An 18,852-nucleotide genomic window follows, 5' to 3' on the forward strand; every position below is an offset into this window, starting at 1 on the left:
TTATGTAAGTAGACCTCTGATTTAATATGGTATAGGCCTAGAGTGTTGATGTGTACAATTATAATGTGCTAAATGTTAATTATTAGGAATATTTATGTTTTTCCATTATAGGGATAAAAATTTCAATTGAATCAAACAATGTATGTTTTTTACAGATCTAATAAACATTACATTACAATCCCAATAAGTTGTTTCATTCAAGTATTTGTACTCTATCCGATCAGAAAATACAATCTTCCATTAGTGGACATTAATATATTGTGTTTCACTCTTCATCTTTATGAAGGCCTGAACTCTGCTGGAGACACTTTCAGTGAGGCATCTGAATGCCTGCCTCGTGAGTTGAGACCGGGAAAGGTAGTCACGTTGGGTGCTGGGATCTGGAACAAAGTCAATGGTCTAACTCATCCCAAAGATATTACATTTTGATCAGGTCAGGACTCTGGAAAGGCCAGTCTATTTCAAGAATGCTGTTGTCCATAAAGCATTGCCTCACACTTACTGCTTTATCTTTTGGTGCACTGTCATACCCATACAAACAATTAACATCTCTGAATTGTTCCTGTACTGTACACAATATACAATGATATAAAATGTGTTTGTATCTTTCCGCATTTATCTTTGTGAAGTTAAATAAGGGGACCACCCACTAACCAAGAAACTTCTACATTCCGTTATATCACCTCCTATCTACTTCACTGCTGGCACTATACACAATGGCAGATAATGTTCTCTCGACATTTATAATACCGAAACACTTTTATCTTATTGTCATGGGGTACAGACTTATTCATCCCTCCAAACCACTAATTTCTGACCATCCTCTGTTTATTGGCGTTTCTCTTGACGCCACCTCTATCATCGCTTAGAAATGTGTGATTAATAATAAACTGCTCGACAAGTGTACGCTATAATTTCTAATTCCTTACCCACAGTCAGCTTAACTGCTGATAGTACTTTAGAAGTCATGAGTGATTCCTTCCACTGATTTCATGCAATTTCTACAACTACTCTGCACAATGCTCGATGATCCCTGTCTGTCAGTTGAGATGTAACAATCTAATTGAAACCTATTTAAACACGTAAATTTTAGCCATAAATAGTAATTTCTGATGTAGAGGTGTATGCAAATACGTAGTATGGAAAAGTTACGAAGAAAATTATTATGGAATCTTAATTACACTAATGTGTAGAAATCTGTTATTGGCAGGAACATTTTATATGGTATGAATCTTCTGTAATTAGTAAATATAACAAGTTTATTGTTAACATTTGATTCCTAAGCGCTTATACACGCTTATATTAATGTACACGTTAGAATTCACTCATGTGTTTAATATATAAGAGTCAAGGTAATTACTGAAACGTGTCTTTGGTTTTAGGATGAAAGTTTGAATTGTAATTTTGTTAAAGAGCACATCATGTAACAACACCTAGAATTAGGATTGTTTAAAACATATATAGTGGGAGCCATGTTGGCATAAGTGAATCAGTACTTTGTGTGAAGTTGGACAGAAAGCATGTAGCTTATTGAGTAAGATTCATTTCATTATTTCATGTTACTACTTATTTGTGTATTGTAAAGATGCTTTAATTTTCTTTGAGATTGTAACAAACACTCTGTTAAAACATTATACCTGATTAAATATTTATTTAACTTTATAGTTAAATTCTGCAGTAGCTGTCTAAGAATCCAGGACTATGGGTGTGACAGATTACAATGAGTAAAAACTAAACCCCCAATATTATTTTTAACAACTAGCTAGTAACTTTAAACAGAACATGAAATCTGCCTCGTATTCGTTTAGCTGTGGCTGTTCCTCCATGTTTCCGCTTCACAACCGAATCATCAGTGGTCGACTTGGGCAGCTTTAGAAGAGTTAAAATGTCCTTCATGTGTTTGTTACTCAAATGACACCCAATGACTAGTACTTGTTCGAAGTCCTTTAGCTCTTCTAAACGACCTGTCTAACCCTTTCTGCTATTACTGATTCTTTACTAACAACACAATACTCTCAGCCCTCTTGTACATGCGCTTCTCATGACCTCTGGTGGCCAATTCCGCATTACATAAGGATGTGTGTCAATCAGATAGCATATGAGCTGATTCCAGATGAGTCTCATTGATATTATAGTCAAAATATACAGAGCTATGTATCTTTTTTTTCATTTTATGGAGCACACAGTTTTACATTTCAGAACTTATGAAGCAAGTTTCATATTTCAGCATCACACTGAAACTTATAAGAGCTCACTAAATATTTGTGTAGCTTTCTTTGGACAGTGCTACGTTATTTCAACTTTTTCCAGACAGTATTTCGTTATAGGTAACTTTAACATCATTAGAAGTATGAGCCTACTATTAAATTGTCAGAATTGTGTTTAATGCTACATTTATAATTTTCGCATTTTGCAGTGAATAGTCTGAGTTGCTTGAATTGACAAAGATGACATTAGTGTCATAACCAAAAGAATCACAATAATTGTAGGCCAAAGAGAGCACCATCCCACATTCAGGGTTGCCAACACAAAGGGCAAACCTATTGTTCTCTTTTGATTGACAAGTCCTTAATCTTTTATTCTGCTAAGCGGATTATGACCCCAGCGGTTAATTCACCCTTCAGAGAAACCTCTACACCACCCCCACCTCCTGCCTCCCCATACTCCCCCCTTTCACTCCTCCTCCTCCTCTATCCTACGGGAAATCCAATTGGCAATACAAGCACAATTTTTATATCAATATTGTTGACTAATTAATTAACTCACTCAATTAATTAACCCCTTCCCCTTTCAGGAACCCCCTGGCCCTCCCCCTCCCGTCCCATATCTGGAAATTGGAGGAAAAATACTCAACTGCTAGGCCATAATCTATGGAATATTGTTTAAACAATTTCTGGTAGACAATGAAATGTGTGAAATATTGTTTCTTTTAACAATTTATGGGATACAAGGTCGTGTTTGCAATTTAGTTGATTGATTTATTTAGAGAACATGGGAGTGTGCGGAATATTGTTTAAACAATTTAGTCAATGTGTGAAATATTGTTTATTTAAACAATTTATGGAATACAAGGTGTTTTGTTTAAAATATAGTATATTTATTTACTTATTTATTTAAACAATTTGTTATGAAATCTATTGTTTACACGATTTATGGAATATCGTTTATTTAACAGAGATGTAGCTTGCTTTGCAGGTGACATAGGGACTAGCATGGAATATTTAAACAACTGTGACGATTTTTCATCCCACCATGGACTCTAAACTGCCCCCAGCCTTCCTGCCACATATGCTTGTGATACACTCCACAAACTGCTACAGGAGCTTTTAAATTAGGTATGGAATACATATCTTGAAGACATCACAAATGTTGCATCAGAAGCTGTGCCACAGGAAATATTAATGAAATCGTTAAGATAGGCGTTTAAACTATTTGCTTAACACACACACACACTACTCAAAATAAAAAGACTGACACTGCATAGGAGATTGTATATATTAACTATTGTGCTACGCTTTTGATGAGACATTTCATCCAATAATCCATGCCTATTATTATTTGATGTCATGACTGGAAACGATGATGTATGAAATGGTAGTAGGAATTCCAAATTTCGAAGTGAATTTAGACCATCACAGTTATGGAAATTCCAACCTATCAGAGGTCTGATAAGTGTATTTTCTTCTTAAAAGTACTAGAGAATTCTTAAGTTCATTGGTTTTCTCAGTTACACCAGGATGAAGAAGACGGAAATATAAGGTCTATCCCATGATAGGATAGTAACAATAACAACAGCAAATATCTCTGCAATGCATTGAAAGTCTAAATGCGACCCACTTGAACCGCGATCCAATCTGTAGTAATAGTTTGTCACTGCTGTACGTCAGTGATTGCTATCAACCGGGAATTTGACGTCGCGATTGATTTTTTAAAGTACTATAGAATCCCTAAATTGATTCCCTCCAACGAGAAGGAGGAAGGGCCAACTGCATGATAGCATAGAGATAACAGCAAATACCACTGCAAGACAGAGTCAGCTGTGGTGTATTGAGAAGCACCAAACTTGTGACACTTAAACCACAATCTAGTATGTTTCAGTAGTTGTTGTGGCTACATGTCGAAGATCACTGAAACACTCACAGAGCTTGAGCGCTAATGTTCCAATGTCCACAGACAGCGCTCCAACTCTGAGAGGTCAGTGAAAACTACTGCCGCGGCCACAGCCACACCTTTCACGTCGCTACGTATGGTACTTGTTTTGAAATTCCTGTAACAGTATGGCATAGGCTACATTTCCTCTAAGTATTTTCTTGTTAGATAGAAAAAAACTGTTCTAATCAGCTAAAATCTGTTATGTCATGCATCAAAGGACTAGAATATTGAACTCAGTTTTGGCTCATGATAGAGTGCTAAGAGCATGCTGTACCTTGACACATGATACCCACTCACTTTCAAACACCCTTAAAGTAACCAAATGAAAAAATGAAATGATTGTATGGCATTTATTGGCAGGGATATCCCTTCGGAGTTTGGCCACCGTATTGCAAGTCTTTTTAGTTGATGCCACTTTGGCGACTTGCGTGTCAATGATAATGATGAAAATGGTGAAGATAGACACACAACATCCAGTCCCCTCCCAGGAATCGAACCTGAGCCCCCTTGCATAGTAGGAGGTAATGCTTCCTGCTGCACTTCGGAGGCGGACAGTAACCAAATGCTACACGACATATGAAGTCTTTCAAGCTGACAGCACAGAGAATTTGAAAATATCACATTTATACTAAACATCAGTTTATCAATTCGATAATACATCTGATTTTATCATGATGGTAGTCTCTCCCTGTGTAGGTGGGAAATTGAAATTTCATTAAAATATATCGCAGCAACGACTAAAAAAACAAAAAAATCTGATTACCGCTCCAAGTCAAGAATCATGTCAGTGGTTCACTTCCACACGCCAGACGGTACATCATCATTGATTTCAAATTGATAGGCTAATTAATTAAATTTATATGAAGTCACTTCTTTACATGGTGAGTAATTTTCTTGTCATTAATAGGCTTACGTTTATCAGGTAGCGCAGATGGGAATCCCTGGAGGGAAGACACTGTTCTTTTCAAGGAAGACTAATGAGGACCGACATTTGAAGCTGGCCGCAGAAGGATTTTACCGCTGGCAACGTACATTTCCCGCAAGGACCAAGCTATTAAAAGCATGATCACAACGACCATGTTACTGTCATCGTGCGTAAAAAGCAGTCTTGGTTCTACAGGCACACACAAGAGTCGCTGATACTGTTAAGCTTTCTAATAAAAATGCTGTCTATGATTTGGAGTCAAGTCTGTTCATTGTGTTGGATCCTATGGAAATACCCTTTAATGATTACATCCACTAGTGAATCATATTCGTGCTACTCTCATATCTCGAAACGAGTCACCTTTTTGAACCTGTCTCTAGGGTGTTTTTTTTTTTTAGGCAGTCTGTTTGCGTCCTGTAACTGTTCCACATTCTCTGCCACGCCATCCCTGCAGCTTCATCCAGGTGATCATGCCAGTTTAAGTCAGAACTGAAGGGAAGTTGGAGAGCGCTATATCTAAGACCATCTGCATCCCTTGGAGAAACAAGGTGAGCTGAGTTAATGTGACAGGACTGTGTTTTGACCACTCGGTAGAAATGGGAACTATTCGTTACACCGCCATCCATGTACAATGTGTATTGTCAGCGCCAAACGTAGCTTTCTCTTACAAGGATAGGTAGTAGAAAAGATAGTAAGAGCAGTTGCAGTGACGTTTCTTGCCCAGAAAATTAGGAAGATTCCACATCACACAGGGCCTGAAAGAAGGACGAGGATTTTGCTACTGCATTTCGGTACATTTCCAAACTACATACATGTACTGCAGTCTGAAAGAGATCTGCATCTCTCAGGGTTCATTCATGTCTGTCACCCGCCCCTCCCATCTCGTTACTTTTCACCATCCCACAAGGAAAAACTACGAACTATAAAAACTCCATCATGTAACCCAGTACAGAACTCCATGAGGTATTACCATGTCCCTGTCTTCCATTATTGGGAAACAAATACTGTCTGTGTGCTGGTATTGACCATTTGTGGTGATCCACTTAATTATACATGCACTGGTCCACTGAAGTGGGTGGCCAGTGATCGAAGTCGTTTCAGTACACCAGTGTAAGGTTTCGTCACCTGTACTGCAGAAGGACCATATCCCACAGACTATCAATTGCAAGAAAGGGCACTTGTGTTGTTCTTTCATAAGCAGTTTGATGCATTGTTCTTTTCTGCTGTAACACATCCAATCAGTGTAGTACTACAGGATTGTACACTGCCATACATTTTCTTTTTCCAACATGACTTCGGGATCTGTGTCATGTGCTAAACTAACGTTAAGACTTTTCGATCCATTGGCTCTCACAGAAAACTGCACATCACATGGTGTAAACTAAGCTGCTGCTCCCACAATACACAGAATGATTGAAGTAAAAGACAGAGGCTATGTTTCTTATTGATAAAAAAAATGTGGAAGGCATCACAACGTATGGAAACTGGAAGTGGTTGTGGCATTGTGGGTCGTTTCCAAACAGCAGCCAGCAGCCCAAAGGTGATTGATAACCTCTACATTTAAACTCATCTTCCACAGTGACGTGATAGCAGATGTCTAGGTGTTCCATTTCGACTGATTCCTCATACTGCAGTCATGTACATGATCACTGTTTTGGCTCAGGCCATTCCCAGAAGGTGAGGCTCCCACTAAGACTCTCTTTCCATCTGAAACAAATGATGTTATTCGATCATTATGTGCCAATCAACAACATACCAGTGAATTGGAGTGGCGTTTTTCGTTCCGATCGGATCTTCTCATGAAATTTCAGTCGCCAGTTCTCCTCCAACTGCAAAAACATTCTGTTTGCACCCACCTACTTAGGGAGGAATCATCATCACACGCCGTTCGAAGTGGAACAGTAGAGAGACAGTTTGAAAATGGTTCATTGAACCCTCTGCCAGGCACTGTATTGTGAATAGCAGTGTAATCACGTGGATGTAGATGTAGTGAACAGATACGGTAGGATAGAAAACACACCATTTATATGGGGCAATGTACTGTAACAAGCACCAAGTTGATAGTGCAATCAATTTTACCAATTTTACCTGTTTTCCCATAATTTCAATGTCTACCAATGACACGACAGCATTCTTCCCAATTTCTGTATCATCACTAAACCACCGCTTCACGACTTTGTGAGTACCATACACTAAATTGAGAATGTAGATAGTTGACTGTGCAGTATGTTCACTCATTGTTAATTGTTCGAACAGATACACGAAATTATAATAGAATCCTATACCACTTTACATTTTTTAGCTCTTTAATCATAGCGCGTCACTTACGATTATGATTGCTTATCTTCCGCCATGCGATTGGGAGTCACACAGCGTTCTCGCATTCTTAGGATAAAACCGAGCGAGGTGGCGCAGTGGTTAGCACACTGGACTCGCATTCGGGAGGACGACGGTTCAATCCCGTCTCTGGCCATCCTGATTTAGGTTTTCCGTGATTTCTCTAAATCGCTTCAGGCAAATGCCGGGATGGTTCCTTTGAAAGGGCACGGCCGATTTCCTTGCCCATCCTTCCCTCACCCGAGCTTGCGCTCCGTCTCTAATGACCTCGTTGTCGACGGGACGTTAAACACTAAGATCCTCCTCCTGCTCTTAGGAGAAAGTTGGAGATTGAAAGTTCTCGCCACATTGTCCTTGACCAACATGTCCTTGGTTTAATTTGCAGCTGATTGGAAGAAGGAGGGTAGTATATCTGCACCGGTCTTACAGACAGCGCCATCCAAGTGCACAAGATCTCTCCAGATGCGCACATGTTGACGAGCTTAGCAAAAATGGGTCAAATGGCTCTGAGCACTATGGGACTTAACATCGGAGGTCATCAGTCCCCTAGAACTTAGAACTACTTAAACCTAACTAACCTAAGGAGATCACACACATCCATACCAGAGGCAGGATTTGAACCTGCGACCGTATCGGTCGCGCGGTTCCAGACTGCAGCGCCTAGAACTGCTCGGCCACACCGGCCGGTCAGCCTGAGCTTAGCACCCCCTATTGGTGTATATTGGTATGTGAGTGTTGTGGTGATATAACAGACGATTATGAAGAAGAAGCCTGTGGTTTATGCGCGATGGAGCTCCAGATGAACGAATTTTGAAACATTTAACGTAAAACAACTATGGTATCAGTTGTGAGATATTGTTCTAGTGTCTGGGGACAGTACCAAGAAGATATAGGTAAAAGAGAAATGATCATGGAACACAAAGACATGCACTCCTAAGGCTATAAAGTTCTGCACTTAAACTCGATGCTAGAGATGTGTGGTTTCCGACATATTAGTCTTGTGGAATGCAACGCTGTTAATGTTCCAGTGTTAGAAATATATTTCCACCGCATGTCATACATTCTCCCTGCAAGTTTCTCTATGATAAGCTATGGTGACAAACTGTACAGTGATAAAACTACTGCCGGCCTGTGTGGCCGAGCGGTTCTAGGCGCTTCAGTCTGGAACCGCGCGACCGCAACGGTCGCAGGTTCGAATCCTGCCTCGGGCATGGATGTTTGTGATGTCCTTAGGTTTAAGTAGTTCCAAGTTGTAGGGGACTGATGACCTCAACTGTTAAGCCCCATAGTGCTCAGAGCCATTTGGACCATTTGATAAAACTACTGCCTTGCACACCAAAGAAAACATCGATTCTTTGTAACACAAACACTACATAGGTTTCCAGAAGTATGTGAAATCTGCTGTTTACGAAGTTCAAGCCCAATTACGGTTTAGAAATTATGATGTGTTCACAACAGTCCTATAAAGTGATTATCGGCAGCTAAAAATGTATACAAAGAGACAGTGACATCTTTCAAGGAAATGAACACCACGATCAGTAGCCATAGGAGATGTAATAGTCTTATCGCAGCTTACCACTACCCCTGGTAAGCTTTCTCTTGCACACAGAAGTCATCACATAATGTTAGGTTGTATTGCCCATGTGTGGGATAATATTGCCATTTCACCATGATGCTACATCTCTAGAATGACTCCTCTCTCCACTATTAAGGACTGTTTTATTGATTTTGATCAGTACTCATTTGATGGTATTTTTCTCTAATTTTATGTATTGTCAATCAAGTTCTGTAATTGTACTAGGTTTTAACGATTTTACATATTTCATTGTCTGTTCCTCATTTTTATGTACCTCACACCAGTTTTGTGTGATTACACCAGTTTTTCCTCCAATTTTACAGATTTTATGTCATTTTTCATATGTTTTCACAGATTTCCCTATGTATATGGTCATATTGCTGATAAATCCATGTGCTGTTTGCTGATCAGTTCCAGTCATTCCACCAGGAAGGAGGTACACGGCTTGTGTTTTCCGAAGTTTTAACTGTGCCTAGACGATCAATGCCGCGGTTCGATCGCGTTCACATTGTTACTTTGTGCCAGGAAGGGCTCTCCACAAGGTAAGCGTCCAGCAGTCTCGGAGTGAACCAAAGTGATGTTGTTTGGGCATGGAGGAGATACAGAGAGACAGGAACTGTCGATGACATGGACCGCCCAGGTAGCCCAAGGATACTACTGCAGTGGATGACCGCTACATACGGATTATGGCTCGGAGAAAACCTGACCGCAACGCCACCATGTTGAATAATGCTTTTCGTGCAGTCACAGGACGTCGTGTTGCGACTCAAACTGTGCGCAATAGGCTGCATGATGCGCAGCTCCACTCCTGACGTCCATGGCGAGGTCCAACCTTGCAACCACGACACCATGTAGTGCGGTACATGAGCCCAAAATAGACCGCTCATATTTGGCATCGCGGGCCCTTCACCGATGACTGTCGCCATATGCCTTCAACCAGACAATCGTCGGAGACGTGTTTGGAGCGACACGGTCAGGCTGAACGCCTCAGACACACTGTCCAGCGAGTGCAGTAAGGTGAAGGTTCCCTGCTGTTTTGGGGCCGACGTATGCTGCTGGTGATCATGGAAGGCGCTGTAATGGCTGTGCGATACGCGAACGCCATCCTCCGACCGACAGTGCAACATTATTGGCAGCATATTGGCGAGGCATTCGTCTTCGTGAACAACAATTCGCGGCTCCATCGTGCACATCTTGTGAATGACTTCTTTCAGATAACGACATCACTCGACTAGAGCGGCCAGCATGTTCTCCAGACATGAACCCTATAGAACATGCCTGGGATAGATTGAAAAGGGCTTTTATGGATGATGTGACCCAGCAACCACTCTGAGGGATCTACGCCGAATCGCCGTTGAGCAGTGGGACAATCTGGACCAATAGTGCCTTGATGAACTTGTGGATAGTATGCCACGACGAATACAGGCATGCATCAGTGCAAGAGGACGTGCTACTGGGTGTTAGAGGTACTGGTGGTACAGCAGTCTGGACCACCACCTCTGAAGGTCTCGCTGTATGGTGGTACAAAATGCAATGTGTGGTTTTCATGAGCAATAAAAAGGGCGGAAGTGATATTTATGTTGATCTCTCTTCCAATTTTCTGTACAGGTTCCGGAACTCTCGGAACCGTGGTGATGCAAAAGTTTTTTTGATGTGTGTATATGAAACTGAAGACTCAATTTATGTCCAAGATGTGGAAGACAAATGAAGTACTTTGCATACATATTCGTTAATCTGGAGGATGGTGTTGAAATAGGTTTTCCATGGATGAATATGATTCATTGCACAGGCGTTGCAAGTCCTCCGATAACTGTGGTATGAAGAGCTTTGCCATTAACGGTCGCAGGTTGATAGTGCTATGAGTCACATACAGAACATGCAGTTGTATATGAGTCGATCACAAGCTATACCAGACAAGTGATACACCTCAAAAGAACAATGGAAAAAGGATGGTTAAATGCGTGATAAATGACCTACAGCAACTTCTTCCTCTCTCTAGAACGCATCAGTCTGCCAATAAATCATACCTCGTTACAACCCCTCTCAACCAATCACTCCCTCAACTTTCTATCATCTTTTGACACAGATCCATGTCAATTTAGAAGCAGGTGGCTCTCTTTTCCAAGAAAGCATCCAAGACACCAATCAACTTTCATGTATCATTATTACCTAAGTACACGTACAGTAGAAAGTTGTTAAAAAACTATACAGCAACTATTTGTAAGGTTACATTGTATTCCAGCCGTCTTACCGCTCTCAACGATAAATGACAGTTTCCCTGCTTTCCAGTGCTTCCATGCCAACTTTTTCGCACATTTCTCTTGCTGTCACATACACGTTCCCATGTACAAGAATTTTCCTGCATCAAGCAGAAGAGATGCAAGTACATTCTCATTCTCCCTCAATTTCCCTCGCATTTTGGTGTATTGTTCCTCAATTTATACATATTTTTCGTAACTTTATCAATTTTATGTCAGTTTTGCCCATGCGATCATTACATTTTTCTTTACATGTTCTAAAATTGGTCGTACGTTTGTCAACACCTAGGGCAAACGCACTATTTTTCTGGTCGGATGCCATAGTGCAGCAGCGTACTCTAATGGATCCAGCCACCTCCAACCTCATATTCTACAGCTGCAGTGCGTTTGCTCTGTTTTCTATATGTCTGTGTCTGTGCATGGCTCCCATGACCTAGAATAGACCCAAGTTAATGCTCGAGTGTGGATCCACCACATGTTATATCGGAGCGACGTTCGGATGTGGATCCACAATATGTCACGTCCAGGATAGTGTTTGAAGGTGGGTCTGCCGCACGTTACATCCAGAGCAATGTTTAGAGATGGATCCACAATGTGCAACATCTGGGATACGGTTAGAAGGTGAATCTACCACGTGTTCTATGTCAGAAATTGGATTCACGAGCGGGAGGACTTGGTGTTCATTTCCTCATAGCATGTCACTGTTTCTTCATATGCATTTTTGGCTGTCAACGATCACTTTATACGACTGTTGTGAACATGCAATAATTTTCGAACCATAATCAAGCTTGAACTTCAAAAAAAGCAGGCATCATACATCTCTGCAAACCTATATCAAGGTTTTGTTACAAAGAATCGATGATTCTTTGGTGTGCAAGGTAGTAGTTTTGTCACTTTGCAATTTGTCACTATAATTTATTGTAGATAAACTTCCAAGAAGAGTGTATGTAATATGCTGTAAATATATTTCTTACATTCGAATATTAACACCGTTGCATTCCACAAGACTAATAGGTAAGAAACCGCACACCTCTAGCATTATAGTGTGTTTAAGTGCAGAACCTTGTAGCCGAAGTACTTTATGTTCTGTGATCATTTCTCTCTCATCAATACCTTCTTGGTACTGACCACAGACGCTAAAACAATACTTCAGAATTGATACCACAGTTGATTTACGTAAAATGTTTCATCTTCGTTCGTCTGGAGCTCCATCATGCATAAGCCACAGGTTTCTTCTTCATAACCGTCTGTTTTATCACCACAACACTATCATATCTACTGTACACCGATACGTGGTGCTAATCTCCTCAACATCATTGCTTCCAGTCGTGGCATCAAACAAAAATAGGTCTGGATTGGTTAATGAAATTTCTCATCAAAAACATAACACTACTGTTTATGTATGCAAACTGCTGTGCAATGTCGATCTTTTTATTTCGAGTAGAATTAAACTGAGTGTGTGTGTGTGTGTGTGTGTGTGTGTGTGTGTGTGTGTGTGTGGAGCAAATTTTATTGAACTTCTATATTAACGATTTCATTAATATTTCCGTGGCACAGCTGTGGAAGCAACATTTGTGACATCTTCGGTACTTGATTTTCCACACCACATTTAATTACACATGACGATGCGCTCGGTCGACTGGAGTCATGGACGGCAGTAATCTGTTGTTAATGGCGCGCGCCCGAAAAATGCAAGTACGCCGTCACACGATCAACTGATTAAGAATGCAGGTACTTCCCTATGCGCCTCTGAAACCCCAGTGGATTCCGGTGTGCAGGTGGACCTGTTTGCTGGTCTGCCAAACTAGTTTGACTCCGTGCCACGACTATGCATGACGGAATATGTCAAATGTTTAGATGGCCGACTCGAAACAAATAAGTACACCCAGGTATCACTCATTGTGTGTGTGATGCTAGAAGCAATACCTCTGACGGTTCAGATGGTGACTAGCACAGGCTCTAAGTGGCACAAGCCAGCCGGAGTGGCCGAGCGGTTCTAGGCGCTTCATTCTGGAACCGCGCGACTGCTACGGTCGCAGGTTCGAATCCTGCCTCGGGCATGGATGTGTGTGTCGTCTTTAGGTTAGTTAGGTTTAAGTAGTTCTAAGTTCTAGGGGACTGATGACCTCAGATGTTAAGTCCCATAGTGCTCAGAGCCATTTGAACCATTTTTCTAAGTGGTACACTAGCAGAGGACACAAGTCTCACCATGTAGGTAAAGACCTGCAGTTATTGACTAGCAAAGCGCCAGTACAAGAGTGTCCTCTTTTTCTTAGGTTTCCTCGCCAGCTCGGTAGTATAGCACATTTACATCTTAGACCACTCCCACTGTAGCACGAGCCAATCACGAGCTGGAGCGCGACATTCGAAGCTGGAAGACCGCTCCTTGCTCTGCATACACAGATCTCATCAAACAGCGACTTTAGAGTTAATTGGGAGAAAAGGGAAAAAAAAGATGGATAGAACCACAGCCCTCCATAAAAAGATCGTTATCTCCCCTGTTGCGTCCATTTATAACTTTCCAAAGAACGAGCATAAAATCGCTAAAAGCCTTCTTCCTTCACAGATATATTTCTGGGCGCGAGTGACCAGTCCCATGGAAATTCGCAGAAACACACAGTCATCTTATCGGCTTCCTGCACAACAAGGGCCCATGCTCTGCTTCACTGCCGGTCTTCAATGCTCTGCCCATTGCAGTGGTGACTCCTCAGCGCTAGTCGGCCTACCTGGATGCGGCCACCGACCACCCGGCGCCATCCAACGTGTCTGCACAATGAGACCACAGAAGTCGGCAGTCCGCAAATGTCTTCACCCAGGTTCTGCAGAAAAAACGCTCCCCTCGGCCCTCAGCCCCCGTAGGCTGTTACGGCAGTCGTTTAAGTCGGCACCCTCTTCCTTTGAATGCAGGTGAAGCTTACCGTTATTTCTTCACTAGAGCACACAAGCAAGAGTGTTAACTACTGACAACCATTTCCTCCCATGAATGAAGTAATAAAGATCAACTTCCCTAAGAACATTACGCAGCATAACACCATATCTGAAGTGAGAGTGCCCTGCGATCTCTCAGTGTACCACAAGCAAAATTATTGTATGGCATTGTTGGCCCAGAGGCCCTAAGCGGGGAGTTCGGCCGGTGTATTGCCTTTCTAGGTGTCGCTACATCAGCGGCTTGCGAGTCAATGATAATGATGATGAAGGACACACAACACCCAGTCCCCTGCCAGGAATCGAACGCGGGCCTCCAGTGTGCTAGTCGGAAACGCTACTGCTTCGCTATGGAGGTGGACACACCACAAACAAGTGAGCCCGGATGGCTGGGGGTAGTTTAGAGTCCACGTCATAATAAAAAACGCTGTAGTTACTTAAATATCCTTTGCTAATTCCTATGTTAGCTGCAAAGAAAACTACAATTCTCTCTATCTCTTTGCATGCAACAATCTATTTAAAGTGTATTTCGAGTCAGTCTGCTACTAGTTTTGTGACGTTTGTGCAACTGTTTTTGAGACATTTATGTGTGTGCGAAGTAGCTACTGCATTCGCCTTGTATCCCATACATCATGGTCATGTGACCAAATATTAATTATTTATTATCTTCAGCAATATTTTGGCTCGATTTCTTGACAGTCATTTGCTTTGGAAAGAAGGCATCTCTTGTGTGCACTGGAATCCGATAGGTTGGTTCATGGATACATATAAGTTGAGATGGCGGGGGACGCCGACAGGATGAATGCTTTTGTTCCGGGGCTTATTGTGGTACTTCACAGGACCGTGGAGGTAGCTGACATCTGACAGTAGTGCGATAAGCCCACTGTTGTTTCCAAGTCCCTCCAGCGCACCCCAACTCCGGGCAATCTTTGTGGGTGGCGAGACACAAGATAGTTTTTCAGATGTGTTTCAAGAATGTGTGACAGTGTAATTATGTGTTTCTCTATGCGTTTGGAATGAAAAGCACTGCATTTTTTTTAAATATTCCACACACAGCAATCGACTTCCTGACAAGTTATTTAAATAAACTATAATTCTTAAACCACCTTGCATCCTGTAAATTGCTTAAATAAACAGTATTCCATACATATCAATCAGTTTCCAAACGAAGTCTTTAAATAAATGAATAAACTATATTCCAAACACTGTCTTGTCTCCCATAAATTGTTAAATAAAGAATTTCCACACATTGTCTAGATTGTATAAACGACATTCTATACACTGCAATCGATTTATCACCAATTTCCTTAAGGGGAGCCGGAGGTGCCTATGGTGCCCATGTTAAAATCACTAAGTTTGATGAACATTTATGAATAAACTACCAAATAGAAAAATCTGATCTTTTTTACATATAGAGTGGTTTAGTATTGCAGTTATGACAGAGGGAGTTTGGAGTATCTTTTCTAGTTTCCTTCCAATTATCTTTTTTATCAATGACCCAAATTTTTTTACAAATAATTGCTTTATAATTAAACTGAAATGAAACTACTGAACATATTGCCAAATGGCTGTGTTACAATGTATGTTTGACCACTAGGAGCGCTGCATAAAAATTTCAACTATCTAGCTTGAGTGGATTTTGAGAAAATGTTCCTTATATTCGAAAAATTCTAATTTACGAGAAATGGCTATCAAAGTTTCTCAATACATTCCTGCACTATAGGTTGGATTATCAGAGTATTCTTCTTCATCCTTCAAAAGCGTCCTCTTCTGTCTTCTTTTCTGGCCTGTTGTTCCATCATACTTCATATGCCTTTCTCTTCTTTCTGCTCCTCTTATCCTTTCTCTGACAATATTTCTTAGTGCTCATACAGTGTTCACCCCAGCTGTAAATCCTAATGCCTTCAGAACTTCACACTTCACACTGTTCCCTTGGTTGTAGGTTGCTATTGCATCATAAATACCAAAGGGCAGTGTTTTTATGCTTACAAACACCATCTTAGAAATCACTTTCCAAATCAAATTGTTTACGCTTTCGTTAAGATTTTGCGTCTTTCCGTGTAGACATTTGTGTAACAATTCTGGCTGTGCTAAGTCATGAAAAATTTGTTTTATTTCATTTATCACAGCTGCTGGCAAACCATATTTGTGATCATAGTCCTTTTTTGCATTATATTTGCACCAGGAATCTTTTGGGCACAGGCTGTGTTGAGGGTATTCATTGGAAGAGGCAGTATGAAGGAACAATGCCCACACTGCTTTTCGCATGTCACTAACATTACTAGTATTTTGCCTTATAGCATACCCATAGTATCTCTGTAGACGTTCAATCACCTCATCAGTAAGCCTGCCTCTCCCTCCTATTGTCTTTCCATCACTGAGCTTACTTGAACCAAAAGTTTGTTTGAGCCTTTGAAGCCGTGCACCCATACGCTCTTAGCGCTTCATTTGTCACAGAAAACAATGTAGCCAACCCTTGCACACTCGCTGTATGCGTAACATTAGGCGCTGTATGCGTAGCATTCCGAGACAATCCCAAGCATTCGCCAGGAAGTCACGAGAGTGTGTTAGATGCATTCAGCGGCCGCCCATTTCCTCTGCAGGCGTGGGGGAAAATGGTAATAACTCCCCTTCTAGGGCGAGTAGAACAATAATTCGAAGTTTTCATTAAAGAGGAATGTTCCAATTAATTTTTGTTAGCAAAAAAATCGTAATTTTTTGGATTTGACCAACTCCGGCTCCCCTTAAATACACTCCTGGAAATTGAAATAAGAACACCGTGAATTCATTGTCCCAGGAAGGGGAAACTTTATTGACACATTCCTGGGGTCAGATACATCACATGATCACACTGACAGAACCACAGGCACATAGACACAGGCAACAGAGCATGCACAATGTCGGCACTAGTACAGTGTATATCCACTTTTCGCAGCAATGCAGGCTGCTATTCTCCCATGGAGACGATCGTAGAGATGCTGGATGTAGTCCTGTGGAACGGCTTGCCATGCCATTTCCACCTGGCGCCTCAGTTGGACCAGCGTTCGTGCTGGACGTGCAGTCCGCGTGAGACGACGCTTCATCCAGTCCCAAACATGCTCAATGGGGGAAAGATCCGATGATCTTGCTGGCCAGGGTAGTTGACTTACACCTTCTAGAGCACGTTGGGTGGCATGGGATACATGCGGACGTGCATTGTCCTGTTGGAACAACAAGTTCCCTTGCCGGTCTAGGAATGGTAGAACGATGGGTTCGATGACAGTTTGGATGTACCGTGCACTATTCAGTGTCCCCTCGACGATCACCAGAGGTGTACGGCCAGTGTAGGAGATCGCTCCCCACACCATGACGCCGGGTGTGGGCCCTGTGTGCTTCGGTCGTATGCAGTCCTGATTGTGGCGCTCACCTGCACGGCGCCAAACACGCATACGACCATCATTGGCACCAAGCAGAAGCGACTCTCATCGCTGAAGACGACACGTCTCCATTCGTCCCTCCATCCACACCTGTCGCGACACCACTGGAGGCGGGCTGCATGATGTTGGGGTCGTGAGCGGAAGACGGCCTAACGGTGTGCGGGACCGTAGCCCAGCTTCATGGAGACGGTTGCGAATGGTCCTCGCCGATACCCCAGGAGCAACAGTGTCCCTAATTTGCTGGGAAGTGGCGGTGCGGTCCCCTATGGCACTGCGTAGGATCCTACGGTCTTGGCGTGCATCCGTGCGTCGCTGCGGTCCGGTCCCAGGTCGACGGGCACGTGCGCCTTCCGTCGACCACTGGCGACAACATCGATGTACTGTGGAGACCTTACGCCCCACGTGTTGAACAATTCGGCGGTACGTCCACCCGGCCTCCCGCATGCCCACTATACGCCCTCGCTCAAAGTCCGTCAACTGCACATACGGTTCACGTCCACGCTGTCGCGGCATGCTACCAGTGTTAAAGACTGCGATGGAGCTCCGTATGCCACAGCAAACTGGCTGACACTGACGGCGGCGGTGCACAAATGCTGCGCAGCTAGCGCCATTCGACGGCCAACACCGTGGTTCCTGGTGTGTCCGCTGTGCCGTGCGTGTGATCATTGCTTGTACAGCCCTCTCGCAGTGTCCGGAGCAAGTATGGTGGGTCTGACACACCGGTGTCAATGTGTTCTTTTTTCCATTTCCAGGAGTGTATCTAAATGAACTATATTCCGTACAATACCTTGTATCCCATCAATTGTTTAAAGAAACAGTATTCCATAAATTGCATTATCTGCCATAAACTGTTCAAACAATGTTCCATATACTGCAATCGATTTCTCACCAAATGACCAATCAGTTGAGTCTTTTTCCCATTAATTTGCAAGTGCAGGAGGGGAGAGGGAGGGCTTTTGGGATTCTCAGTAGGGGAGGGGTTAATTAATTGATGGAGTTAATTAATTAATCAGTCAAATTGATATCAAAAGTATGCTTCTTTTGGCGAGGGGAGTTCCCAGTGGTTAGAGGAGGAGGAGGGAGGGTTGTTTTCTGAAGGACGGATTGTCCTCAGGACGTCATGCAGCAACTTATCAGAACTATAGTTTAAGGGTCCATCAATCAGAAGGATGGATTATCCCCATGAGGTCATTAGCTGCTTCGCAGAGCAATGGGCTAAGGACCTTTCTATCAGAGTGGGTTTGCTCCTGATTATATACTTGT

The 18,852-nt window shown here is 42.3% G+C and overlaps 1 long non-coding RNA gene across 2 annotated transcripts in view; it reads right to left on the minus strand.

The window, feature by feature from the left end:
- Positions 1-18,852, minus strand: part of LOC126278439 (uncharacterized) — a 24,784-nt gene continuing 5,932 nt past the window's right edge. For both annotated transcript variants that reach the window (XR_007550701.1, XR_007550702.1), the window contains exon 2: positions 1-380. This is a non-coding gene — a long non-coding RNA (uncharacterized LOC126278439). The remainder of the gene's footprint in view (positions 381-18,852) is intronic.

The sequence above is a fragment of the Schistocerca gregaria genome, chromosome 6 (genome assembly GCF_023897955.1).
Source record: "Schistocerca gregaria isolate iqSchGreg1 chromosome 6, iqSchGreg1.2, whole genome shotgun sequence".
NCBI lineage: Eukaryota > Metazoa > Arthropoda > Insecta > Orthoptera > Acrididae > Schistocerca > Schistocerca gregaria.